General features: G+C 47.1%; 1 protein-coding gene across 20 annotated transcripts in view; it reads left to right on the top strand.

Moving 5' to 3' along the window:
* LOC124427175 (GPI-anchored wall transfer protein 1-like) overlaps positions 1–12,021 on the top strand; it is a 121,069-nt gene that overhangs the window by 60,115 nt on the left and 48,933 nt on the right. For 14 of the 20 annotated variants that reach the window (XR_006942897.1, XR_006942905.1, XR_006942906.1 and 11 more), the window contains one exon: positions 3,959–9,632. The exons of 2 other annotated variants lie outside the window; for them this stretch is intronic. The gene's annotated coding sequence lies outside the window, so the exon portion shown is untranslated. Of the gene's footprint in view, positions 1–3,958; positions 9,633–12,021 lie in introns of those variants that run through there. 4 more of the 20 variants (XR_006942902.1, XR_006942889.1, XR_006942899.1 and 1 more) reach the window with 2 other exon arrangements.

The following is a 12,021-nucleotide window of genomic DNA, read 5'->3' as shown; positions in this document are numbered from 1 at the left end:
CTCTCTCTCTCTCTCTCTCCTTCTCTCTTCGTTTCTCTCCACAGGGCTCAGCATTACCGGGACCATGCGTATGTACAAGCTTCTCCGCGAGATACTGTGTTTGTTTAATCGAATAGAATACATTAGCCCACGCCATGAAAGGCGCACCACCGAGGAAACACTGTGTGGCTATGTACATATATTCCACCCTGAGAGAGACAAAGACATATAGAGAAAGAGAGAGAATATCATTGCTGGGTCAAAGAGTAAGATGAAAAGACTGTGTTCTCGAAAAATGAAACTCTTTCGAAATCCATCTAGCTCCTTCTTCCTGATCATCGATCCGTGCGATCGATTTCGTTCGCGCTTATCCCTCGATCGAGTCCAAATGATTCAGCTCTTACGATATGGATAATCGAAGGAGGAAGGGGGACGGGAACAAAGGGAGCGATCCAAACGCACATAAACCACTGACTCAATCATTTAAATCATTTTAATTATTCCATCGAAGGTCAGCTTCTTTGAGATCGCTATAATTTCGATATCCTTACGTTTGTCTCTCTCTCTCTCTCTCTCTCTCTCTCTCTCTCTCTCTCTCTCTCTCTCTCTCTATCATCCTTTGTTAAATGGCGCGAGAGGAGACGTCAACCATTTATCTCGTCACCCGTCGCAGACTCGTTGCGGGTGACATCGATAAATCAGTATTATCGGTAGACTCCATCAGCATTAATCACTATAATGATCCCGAGTGTAGCCGCGACAAGGATCCAAATACCAGCGCGGCCCTTGCCTCGAGATGTTCACCGTCGTTCGGTTATCTCTCGAGACCTTGGGTCACCGCTCATTATCAGGCTTTTATCTGCTTACGAAAAGTCTCAAACATAGTGTCCACCCTCTCTCTTCCTCTCTTTCTCGCTGTCGTCCGAAGCAAAGTAGAAGAGAAGGACGTCGTCGAAGAACACTGGTCCTTGAACCTGCTTATCTTTCACTGACCCGACTCCACCTGATCCACCTCTCCTGCATGCCAACCGACAACCTGCTGCCGAAGCGTTCCCTCAACCTACGCTCCAGTCGAAATCTTCTTCTTTTCTTTTATTCTCCCGAGCACTTCAAAACGGGACGTATTTTAAGGTACACGCGTTCAAAGTAGTTCCATGCTAATTAGAGATCGGCAGTTAATTATGTATTCTACGCGCGCGTCCTTATCGATGGAACGTCACGCTTCGCGAGTACCTACGAGTTTCGAAATTGTCTCGTCGCGTAAGGGGGAGGAAAGAAAAGGAGAAGGAAAAAACAGTTCGCATCGAAGTAGCACGAAGAGTCTACGAATCGAAATTAAGCCGACACGTAGGAAAGAAGACGATTCAGGAGGCTTTATCGCGAGAGCTACCATAGGCAGTCTCGGCAAGTTCGTTCCATTTACGTCCGAGTCGCCAACAGGACTAGCTAGACCGAAAGAGTCAGATAACCGAGGCTGCTTCGTCGACCGACTCGGTCTATCTGCTCCCGCATGGGATTCCCTGTATATCTCTCTCTTGCTCGCTCTCCCTCTTTTCCTTTGGTTTCTCTCTCTTCTCTCTCGCGTAGTAGTCCCTTTTACCGAACACGTTTGCTCTCTCGCCTCTTGCCAACCGCGGCAACGACTCTTACAACGAGCCGAACGGCAATCTGTCTCTTGACGTGTGATAAATCAATCCTCCTCGCGGACGTGCGAGACACGATCAGGGGCCTTCGCGCGTTTACCGCGTGCACGCACACCTCCAAGTGGCGCATAGCAGCTTACGCGGACTTAGACAGATCTACCTGATACGTACACGCGTACGTGTGTAATGGAAAAAAGTGTTTCTATGAGGAGTACCGGTCAATGTCCAAGGAACGATCTAATGGGACGGAACGAATGACGAATGATGGTTTCTACATTGTCGCGGTTCGAATTAAAAATTAAACGATCATCCTGCCAGGCTACGATTTAATTAATATATCCTCGACGATTAAAAGACACTCTAGAAATGGGAATCTGCTCGTTTTTCTTTCGTAAGGAACGTTCGATACTCTCGGAGGTGAGAGAGAGAGAGAGAGAGAGAGAGAGAGAGAGAGAGAAACTTTTCTATCGATATAGAGACGTTAGAAACAACCGTCCTCCCACGCATCGAACAGAACCGACCGAACAGGCGCGTGTTTCTTCGTTGAACGACGTGAAATTCTAGATTTTATGAACTAGTCGCCGTGGACGGCATACGATAGGATTGATAGGACGGATAGGGGTATATCTTGGCCGGACCCAAGGATTACGATTCCTTCCTCGTTCACTGAGGGATAATTTCGACCAACTCGTACTGTAATTAAATAATAGCTATCTCCTTTCGTGACTTTGGACTATCAGTCTCGTTGAATCTAATATGGACGGATCGTCGCTTCCTTATGTTCGTCGACCTCATTATCGCAGCGGGACACCGGGAAGAAACGACGAAATAAGACACGAAATTTCTGTGTCTTATTTTTCTCCTCCCTCATCTTAGTAGAGGATCTTCACGGGTCTCGATCGATCAGATTATCCGTTCGTTGGATCTACGAATTTATCCAATCAACGATCACCGTTAGAGACGATCAGTCAACGAGCATTCGCGAAGACTCCTCGACTATCGAAGCGAGCGAGTAACGAGGCACGTGAGCGCACGCACCCATATGTATATACACGCATCAACAAGAATCTCCTGGACGATCGCACGTACCTACTTACTTACTCGGCATCGAGCATCCCGAGTTCTGACGTAGTTGCCAAGGAGAGGCAAGGGAGTTGGTGATCGCTCAATCATGCGTGCCAGGTGCCGACGATAATTCGTGCTCCGATGGATGCAATCGAGCGCGAGGTCGCAAAGCCTGCTGTCTCTCTCTCTCTCTCTCTCTCTCTCTCTCTCTTTCTGTTACTCCTGCGCACAGATTGCGCAAGAGCATCTTTGCTGTCGTCTTATGCAGACGATGGTGGCAGCGATCGACCACCATAGATAAGTCGATGCCACCGGTAGTTCCTCCTTCGTTCAACATTTTGTTATTAGCTGAGAGGGAGACAACGAGAGCCAGCTTTAGGCCGATAGCATTATCTACGTTGCGAAAGCTACAAGTTGCAAAATACACCAACTTCTCGACATTATAGAGTCAATCCTAGTCGTCGATAATGAATGTCTTGTTCGTCGTTGCGACCGTCGTTCGCGATCTCGACGTATGAGTTTGTTAACTGGACGTATCACTTAATAAATCATAAATTCACTCGAAATCTCACCATGTAATTCGATTAATCGATTTTTAACAGCGCCTACGACGTTTAAACAGGATTGACGCTTTTGCGGAGATTCTTACCGTAGCTCGCACGAAAGGCGAAAAAGATGAAATAAAGAAATCCGGTGGATCGAGTTGCTTCGGCACGAAGGAAGCAAGAGGGAGGCGTTAACGATCGGCATCCACGCGTACACTCGAAGGCGAAGATAACTAAAGACGAATTCATTGCCGGCCGTGCCGGAGAGTCACGTATCTCGTGCGTTCGACAACGACGACGCGCTCTCCGGACCACCTCGCAAATTAAATCGCAAGAACGAGCCGGCAAACTGAGGTCTCGCGGACCAAGAAGGGAAAGAGGAGAGCGATAGGCGAGGATATATCGTCCGTCGTAGCTCGCTCTCTCGCGTGTTCCCTTGGCGATTTGTGCGCCAAGCAGGTACGCCGATATGCACCATTGATCCGCTGCCAAGGATCATTAGTTCGAAAACATCCAAGGTACTCTTTCCTCCCCTATCGCCGGAATGGCCTAATAATCGTAGCTTTTATATTATTACGTGCCGTTAACGGACGGCTAATTTTATTAATCGTACCAAGACTCGTTCCGAGGTTTCGTTGAATTTAACGATTCGATCGTAGGTACGTTTCTTTGATCGAGAAACTGGCTTTAGCTGATTAACACGACCTTCGTTCGTTTCTTTTCCAGTCGGATTGATTCTCGAAGGAATCGAGGATGGAGGAGAGAAGAGAAATAAAGAGGATGGGCCGTATTACACATCGACAAGCGTATACACGCTCGTTTCGAGATCGGTCGTGCGTCTGGGCTATGCTCGGAGGACGATAGAGATACGGACTGGGTTGCGTAGCCCTTCGAGAGGAGCGTACGTAGAAGTCTCGTCTTATCGGCACGGTGCAAATTATAGAAGGCATAAGGGGCCGAACAGGCATATCGCGGACGAACCGCGCGATCCAGGCGTCGCGCGAGCAATGCATATTCAAAGGACCCCCTGGGCCCGCTACCACCGTAGCCACCGTGGAGTCAGGACCAACGATGCGACAACAATCAGCGAAACAAACCCACTTATGATCAACAAGAGTATACGTTAGTCGGCGGAGCCTCTTGCGGACAACTTGTCCGCTGAATATTCATGAACCACCTCCGTCCTCCGTAGGTACGCGAGTTGCACCGTCGAAGGAAGCGAGAAGCGGGTTAATGGACGGACCGAAAGAAAGGAAGAAAGAAAGAAAGAAAGAAAGAAAGAAAGGGCCAGTTCATTGCGATAGAATTCATTCGTCCTGCGTACGCGGAAGGACAATTTATAAAGATAAAGCCTCTCCCGCCCTCCCAAATTCAAACTATCTTCTCTTCTCCTCGTCTCTTCTCCTCGCCGAGAGGGATTCGTTCGTACGTGTATTAATTCCGTCTCGAATAAAAACACGATTCATCATCAGGAATTTCATCTCAATTATATCTAGGCTACTCGACGGTATTCGTCGTCGTTCGAGCCACTCGTGTAATTTCTATCAGTCCGTCGACCGGAAAGATGTGTCTTTAGAGACGGCGATTCGATCGAGGATAATGCATTTTTCTATGCTTGCTCGTGTGGAAAAGGAATTTTCTAATGGAATATATTTTTTTCGTCGGAGGGACTGTTAGTTATTAATGAACTGTCCGTTACGTTACAATATAACTCGGACCTCCTGCGACCTCTACATTACGCTTTTACCGATACTCCTCGCGAGATTTTTCATTCTCTTTCGATATCGGCGTACGTGTTACGTGTAAGCGGCATATCGAACTTTTTTCTCATGCTCTCGGATTCGATACGTTTGAATTTTTCGAAAGAAACGCCGCGTTGCACAATCTGAGCGAACGTTTCGCGCTCGCCTAATTCATTCCGGCGTCCACCTTCATTTATCAGATAGTATCGTACTAAACGGTACATTCGATCTTACGACCGCGTCGAGCGTTACTCGTCGAGGAAAGGAAAAGAGGCTGCACGCGAGATTGGATTCGCTATCTGGTTCGACCCGCGGAGTTTACCGGTCCTCGTAATGCTTAACGCTGGAAGGATCGCATGATGCGCCAGGCTGGTTTCGTTGTCAATTAATTATAGGTATCTATCTTTCGGCGGATAGCCATCTCGTAGATTGCTCCTTCGAGTAGACCACGTCGTCTATACTTTTAACGTACTATCTTCTCTCCTTGCGTGCTGGATATTTAAATTTTATTCGCATAAATCAAAAAACTCGTACGATCTTAATGGTATAAATTTCGAAAGGAATCCTATCATATTTCTTTTCTTTTCTTTTTTTTTTTTTTTTTTCGACAACTCCGTCCCTGTTAAAATCTTTATCAAGACTTCTCATAATTAACGTCGCTGATAAATAACACCTCTTGTAATTAGTTGTCGGTGGTGATTGGAAAGGAAAAAAAAAAAGAAAAAAAAAACCAGGAAAAAAGAGAGGAAGGGGAAGGAAAAATCATAGAAATATAAGTACCTAGGTAGGGTATATCATTGGGAATATCGTCCTTAACAGGAAGCTATCGAGGGAACGACATGAACTCGTAATCGAGGACTCTCTCCCTCTCTCTTTGTGGAATCCAAACGGATCACCTATTTCCCGCGATCTCTCTCGCGTCATAGATTTATGACACGGTACTCGCTATCCCGCATTTCTATAATCGGAAGCCATTGGTAACACCTCGATATCGTAGTCCGGATCGCGCGAAACTGGCGCCAGGTCTCCTTCTCGGAGTAGCTCGGCGCCGATTAGCCTTATAATGAGAGAAAAGCATAGTTAATGTGGTCATGGAACGAGCGTACGTGCATTACACATTTTCACGATTGCTCTTTTTTCTTCTTTTATTTCACAGGGGATGCTGCGCGATGGCTAACACAACGTATGTTAATTAAAAGCGGACTCAAGGATTTTTAATTCACGACGGCTTCTCGTAATCTGCAGTATATCATAGAGCGTTTCCGAGAAATTAGATTACCGAGATGGGAACTCGCGATCACGAACGTAAACTTGAGAAAATATGCTATTACGCGTTCGCGGATGAATAAACGCGAGGAGGCCACCGTGGTAGATCGAACGAAAATGCAGATGGACGGGGAGGGAAAGAAATTGAAGGGAATAGGTAGGGTCAGGGGGATAGGTAGAAGGCGCGTACAACGAGGAGATAACGAAGAGAGAAGAAGAGAAACACAGGTATCTCTTGGAGGGCGTACGACCGCCCGGAGTATCGAGAGAGAGAGAAAGGGATAGAGAGATAGAGAAGCGGCTAAGGCGCGGCTGAGTGCATAAAACTGCAAAAATAAGCAACCTGCTCGCAATAGGCGCGTCCCCACGCACGTTTTCTCGCACACGCGATCTCTGCGTACGCGGCTTGGCTCAGGTGAAGCGGTTTGGACCGAGCGAGCGAACGAGAGAGAGAGAGAGAGAGAATAAGAGCGAGCACGCACGCATAAACGTGACTCGCCACAGCACGGCGAGATGTATCCTGTGGGCTATTCTCGTTCGCACATAAGAAACATATCGCTAGCTTATGCTACTAATGAGCTTCACGGTTAGTTCTTACCTATGTTACCTCGTGAAAGTCGATACAGTATTTTGAGAGGACTTCCTCGAACGGTTCTGCATGAATTTTTCTTATCATAATGGAGTATCATCGTCGAGATAATCCAAACATTGACGTTGCGATTCTTATAACTATTCTTCCCTTCGTCGTTACGCGTGCGGGTGATCAACGTCAGTTCTTGAGAGATCTCGATCTGTAAGACTGACCAGAGGGAAAGTTTATCCGGTTCAGCACGCGACGGAACTTATCTTCTCTAGTGGCCCCGCGCCTGCGTAATCGCAAGCGTAAGAGTCGTTAGCGAGGCTTTCGTACGAGCTCGGTCATAGGAATACATCTTGACGAATAATAGACGTCTCCATGGAGAGCCGTTAATACCAGAGAAACACGAAGGAGTTTAAGGAACGCATCGATCCAACCGGACATTTCTTCGAAGTCTCGTCTCGAGGGAGAGTCGACTCGATCGAGATCCCCAAGAGATCTACGAGACTCCTCGGTCTTTCGTCGCAATTACCTGGCATAGTACGTACTACAAATCGATCGTAGCGATTCGCGGATCGAAGATATCAGCGGGGACCCATAGCCCGGATCACGAACGTGGAGGCGCGATCTATGACCGTCGGTCACGCCAGCCTATCGGTCTTCAGCACTTAATTACCCCCTGGTCGATGAAGATCGGGGTGGTCCATGATTTTTTTCTCTTTTCCGTCTCTCTTTCTCTCTCTTTCTCTTTAACATCTCTCCGGTATTTTGCCCGAGTTTATGCCAGATTGTAACTGATTATCGATACAAATGTCACATACTATTCTATTTTTTTACCATCCTTTCTAGTTTATAATCACATTCAGCGACGATTCAAGAGGTTCTTGGTAAAAGTTAAATAACTAGTATTTTCACTTTTGAAAGTTGCATCTTATACCAAGAGAGAGAGAGAGAGAGAGAGAGAGAGAGAGAGAGAGAGAGAGAGAGAGATCGCACGTAAAGATGTATGTCGCGTGTTCTTCGTTCTGCCGTCACGTTCGGAAACCATTTCGCGTTTAATATCTTCTCGAGTGCTCGTCTCGTACGTGGGAGAACGTACATAGGAACTCGAGCACGCGATTAAGATCCACCGATCTTCCTTTGCTCGTTCTCTTGCAAAAATCTTCGTTATCCAAGTTGCAAAACGTAACTAGACGCGCGTACCTCGTTCGTTCTCGTCCGCAAATCAACGTTTCACGCGATATCCTTGCAAATAGAGATCGTCCGGTATGCGTATGTAGGAAAACACGGTGATATAGGTAAGAGGATCGAATATGTATGTAAACGTGTGTATGTGTAATATGCGCATATAGATACTGCGGAATGGCAGACGGCAGTAGAGACTAACAACCGTCATAAAGGCCGCGATTCCTCTCTACGTAAGTCCAACGATCATAACAGTACAAGCGAGACGAGTATACAATGCGAAACGCTCCTCGTGTCTCGGGTGTCTCCTCGTAGTCGTCGTAGTCGTTCTTTCGTTCTCGTGCTTCTCGACTCGGATCGTTTCCACGCTCGTTCTTCTTATAAGGATGACGACACGAAACGAAGAGGAGGACCAGGAAGAAGAGGTTGAGGGTAGCTCGGAGTACGGCGCCAGCTTGCGTCGAATCCATGCTTTCAACTTGAACCTAAAGGAGAAGTAGAAGAGTGAAGAAGAAAAGATAAAAAGAAAGAGAGAGAGAGAGAGAGAGAGAGAGAGAGAGAAGGGCGGACAGACACATCCGTGACTAATCTTTCACGGTGAGGAGTCCTGCGAGTGCGCGCGTCCCGGTATCGTGAAGTTCTTGAATTATTGCCCTGTTATCTCGGCTCGTTGCTCTCCGTGGGAGGGGCGGGACCCCCTTCTAGATCCAGTTTCATGAAAGGCACCGACTCTCGCGGTTTCGTTCTTCCTCTTTCTTTCTCTTCCTCACGTTCACGAGAGAGAGAGAGAGAGAAAGAGGACACGGCGCGTTTCTCTAGTTCTAATCTGTCGGCCATTAGTTAGGCGGTTATGATGCCGAGTAGAAGAGGGATGCAGGACGTTCGCTCAGTCGCGGGCGCGCGCGCGCACACGTTCATGCGGCGGCCTTTTGCTCGGGAAGGGGTATATGATGCGAAGCACGTTGCCCGTGTCGCCGTTTGTCCCGCCGTTCTGAGGCACCGAGACCACCCTGAAAGCTGCAGCTAAAGAGAGAGAGAGAGAGAGAGAGAGAGAGAGAGAGAGAGAGGAAGAACCCGCAGCAACCTGCCTTCCTCGAGACGTTCCTTGCAGTCTTTTTCTTTTCTGCTACCGACTCTTTCTCCCTTCGATATACTTTGGAACATCTTCCGGTGGAGAAATTCGGTTGAGGATCCTCCGAATCTCGACTGTATCGACTTGTTCTCTTGAGAACGATTCGCTTGCCCTCGCATGGCCTCCGTCCGTAACTTATGCCTCCACCTCGTGACCCCTCGAACTTCTTCGTGGCTTTTACCTTTCCTTGCTCGTATCTACCCTTTATCGTGCTATGTCTACCGTAGCTCTTACTGGCAGGTGCACGCTTTAATATTTTTCACAAATTATTTTCTTTTCTTTTTTTCCTCCTTTAGAAGGAAGAAGATGAAGAAGAAGAAGAAAGGAAATCAACGATCGCCTGGTAACGCGAGTATTAGCAACGCCAAGAAAAGTCGATTCAAAAGAGCATACGGTTAATCAGAGAGAAAATATAAATCCACGCACGAAACTAATTGCTCGTACCTGTTCGACAAAGGGGTAACTCGTCGAGGCCGCGCCAATAAACACGTCCCGCTATCTTCTCTCCTTTTTTTCTTTTGCTCCTCGCTTCATCTCCACCTTTCCTCCTCCCGCGTGTCGCGCCAAGTGGAAGGGCTGGCTACTTCAGGAGAGAGGCAGGGGGTCTTGAGTTATTTATCCGCGGAAGGGTCTATTAATTTCGAGCCAATAATAACTCGAACTCGTCGTACTAATTAATATATGAGCACCATCGGCTTGGCAAGGCCCAAGCAGGTTCGTCTTCGCCGTGAGTGTATCTTAAGGACTCGCTCGTCGTCCGTCCTTCTTTCTCTTTCTCACTCTCTTTCTCTCTCACTCACACTCATCGCATCGGCAAAGCGATGATGGAGGATCGGTCCCGCCGACAAAGATACCGCGACATGAGCCATGCGCTCTCGTTGCACGAAACTCGATCGACTCTCTCTCTCTCTCTCTCTCTCTCTCTCTCTCTCTCTCTCTCTCTCTCTCCGTCCTCCTCTTCCTTCTCCTCCTTGTCTCTCTTCTTACCCTTATATCTCCTTCCTTCGAACTTCGATGGAGATCTTTATAGGCGTGTCACTTCGATAAAAACGTTAAGTATCGACGTGCGGCCTACGGCTTCTGCCAAAAAGCGTCGAACCGACGACGAAGGAACGACGGAAATACGATGTCGTTCTGACAGCATCGTAAAAAGATTTTTTTTCAATGGCCGATAAAGAGAGCATTAAGAGGAACTCTCTCATTCACTCTCTCTCTCTCTCTCTCTTTCTCTCTCGTTGTCCTTTCTCTCCTTCGTGCTTTACATACTCGTCTTGCACGAAATTCACTCGCGAAACGTTTCTGTTTTCCTTTTTGGCCTCACGATGATGTGATACGTAAGTATTTACCAGTCTCTTATACGACTAATAAATAGTAGATTCTTTCGTAAACAATAATCTCTTTCCCGTGTACCGTGTAGTATCATTACGTTAGAAAACAAACAAAGTTCACCGTACGATCGTGTCGAGACACATCGTTTAGCGTGACACCTCGAAGAAGGTCACGTACGAGTCAGTCTAGCGGTAATGCTCGTAGAGTCAAGACGCAAGAGTTAACACTCTATCTAATTCTATTCCCTCTGAATCTTTATACATACTCGGTTGGGTTCTATGTGTCTTCTATACATACGTCGTAGAAACGGTTAAGAGAAGTCAAGGGAATTGGTACCGCTGAGTAAGTAAAGTTTCTTCGTGTATACGAGGAGAGAACACGTGCAAGAACGATTTCGCGAACGATCGGTCGAACTCACGAGAAGTCGTCGAGCGGATCGGCGAGGCCGATCGGTCGGGTGCTTCGACGCGTGACCTCGCGGCCAGTTATCGGGTTCCTTGGAAGAAGCTTGCTGAATATGTAAGAACCTGGTATAGGCAAAGAAGACGAAGAAGAAGAAGAAGAGGAGAAGGAAGAGGAGGAGGACGGATTTCCTTCGTAGGAGTGCCGATGTCACGGGCCCGTGCCACGAGAACCACGAGAGCACGGAGGATCGAGAAGTTAGTTAGCTCGTTTACGGTCTCCGTAGTTTTCTCTTTCTCTTCCTTACTCTATCTATCTTTTTCGCGGAACAGTGGTAGTACGACGAGGCACGTGTGTCTTCGCCCGAGTACTCGTCAGATCGATTTGCGCCACGAAGATTAGAATGAAAAGGGGACAACGACTTTGATCGTATCGTATGGAGAATAAGAGCGAACGTTGGAATAGAGACGTCACGAAAGTATATTGCACGAAAGGAAGGGAGAGAGAGAGAGCGCTGATCTATTCCATTAGATTATATTTACCTACGCTTTTCTCGAAATTGTACGTTTGTATAAAAAAAGAAAAAAAAAATGTGTAAAATTGATAAATATAATATCCCTTGAACGAGGGTCGTTCGACTCGCTTATCGCCTTGATTCATGTATATACCACGAGCACGTGGTATATGGAGTTAATACTGGGCGTAGTCTTGGCCATTGTGCCGTGACAGACGCTCGATTGTCCCTATTAATAAAAGGGGGCTACGCGGTATCCTCTCTGATATCCTCGAGTGCTCTCGTTTCCTGACTTGCCCACATACTCGGCTATGTGCTCAGCACCTACCGAGCTTCTCCTCGCTTCGTCTCCTTAAAAACTTCCTTCGCCGGCTTTCCGCGCGCGTAACGACACCGGAAAGGTGCGGAGAGCTACGCGAAGAACCCTTCCGAAGGTTCACGACTTTGATGGTCACGGTCAATCGCTACCACGCCCGTCCGATTTACTTGAAAATTTACACTCGTAACATCGAGAGCGTCAATTTAAGAAAGTACCTCTTAATGTGAGGTTTATTAGTTTTTATTAAATATCCCATTTAATTGAATCGTCATTATATTTTTCTTTTATGTATATCTACATATGTAAAATCTCTATTCGTGCAA

The sequence above is a fragment of the Vespa crabro genome, chromosome 9 (genome assembly GCF_910589235.1).
Source record: "Vespa crabro chromosome 9, iyVesCrab1.2, whole genome shotgun sequence".
Lineage (NCBI taxonomy): Eukaryota > Metazoa > Arthropoda > Insecta > Hymenoptera > Vespidae > Vespa > Vespa crabro.
This window is presented reverse-complemented; position numbering and strand designations above follow the sequence as displayed.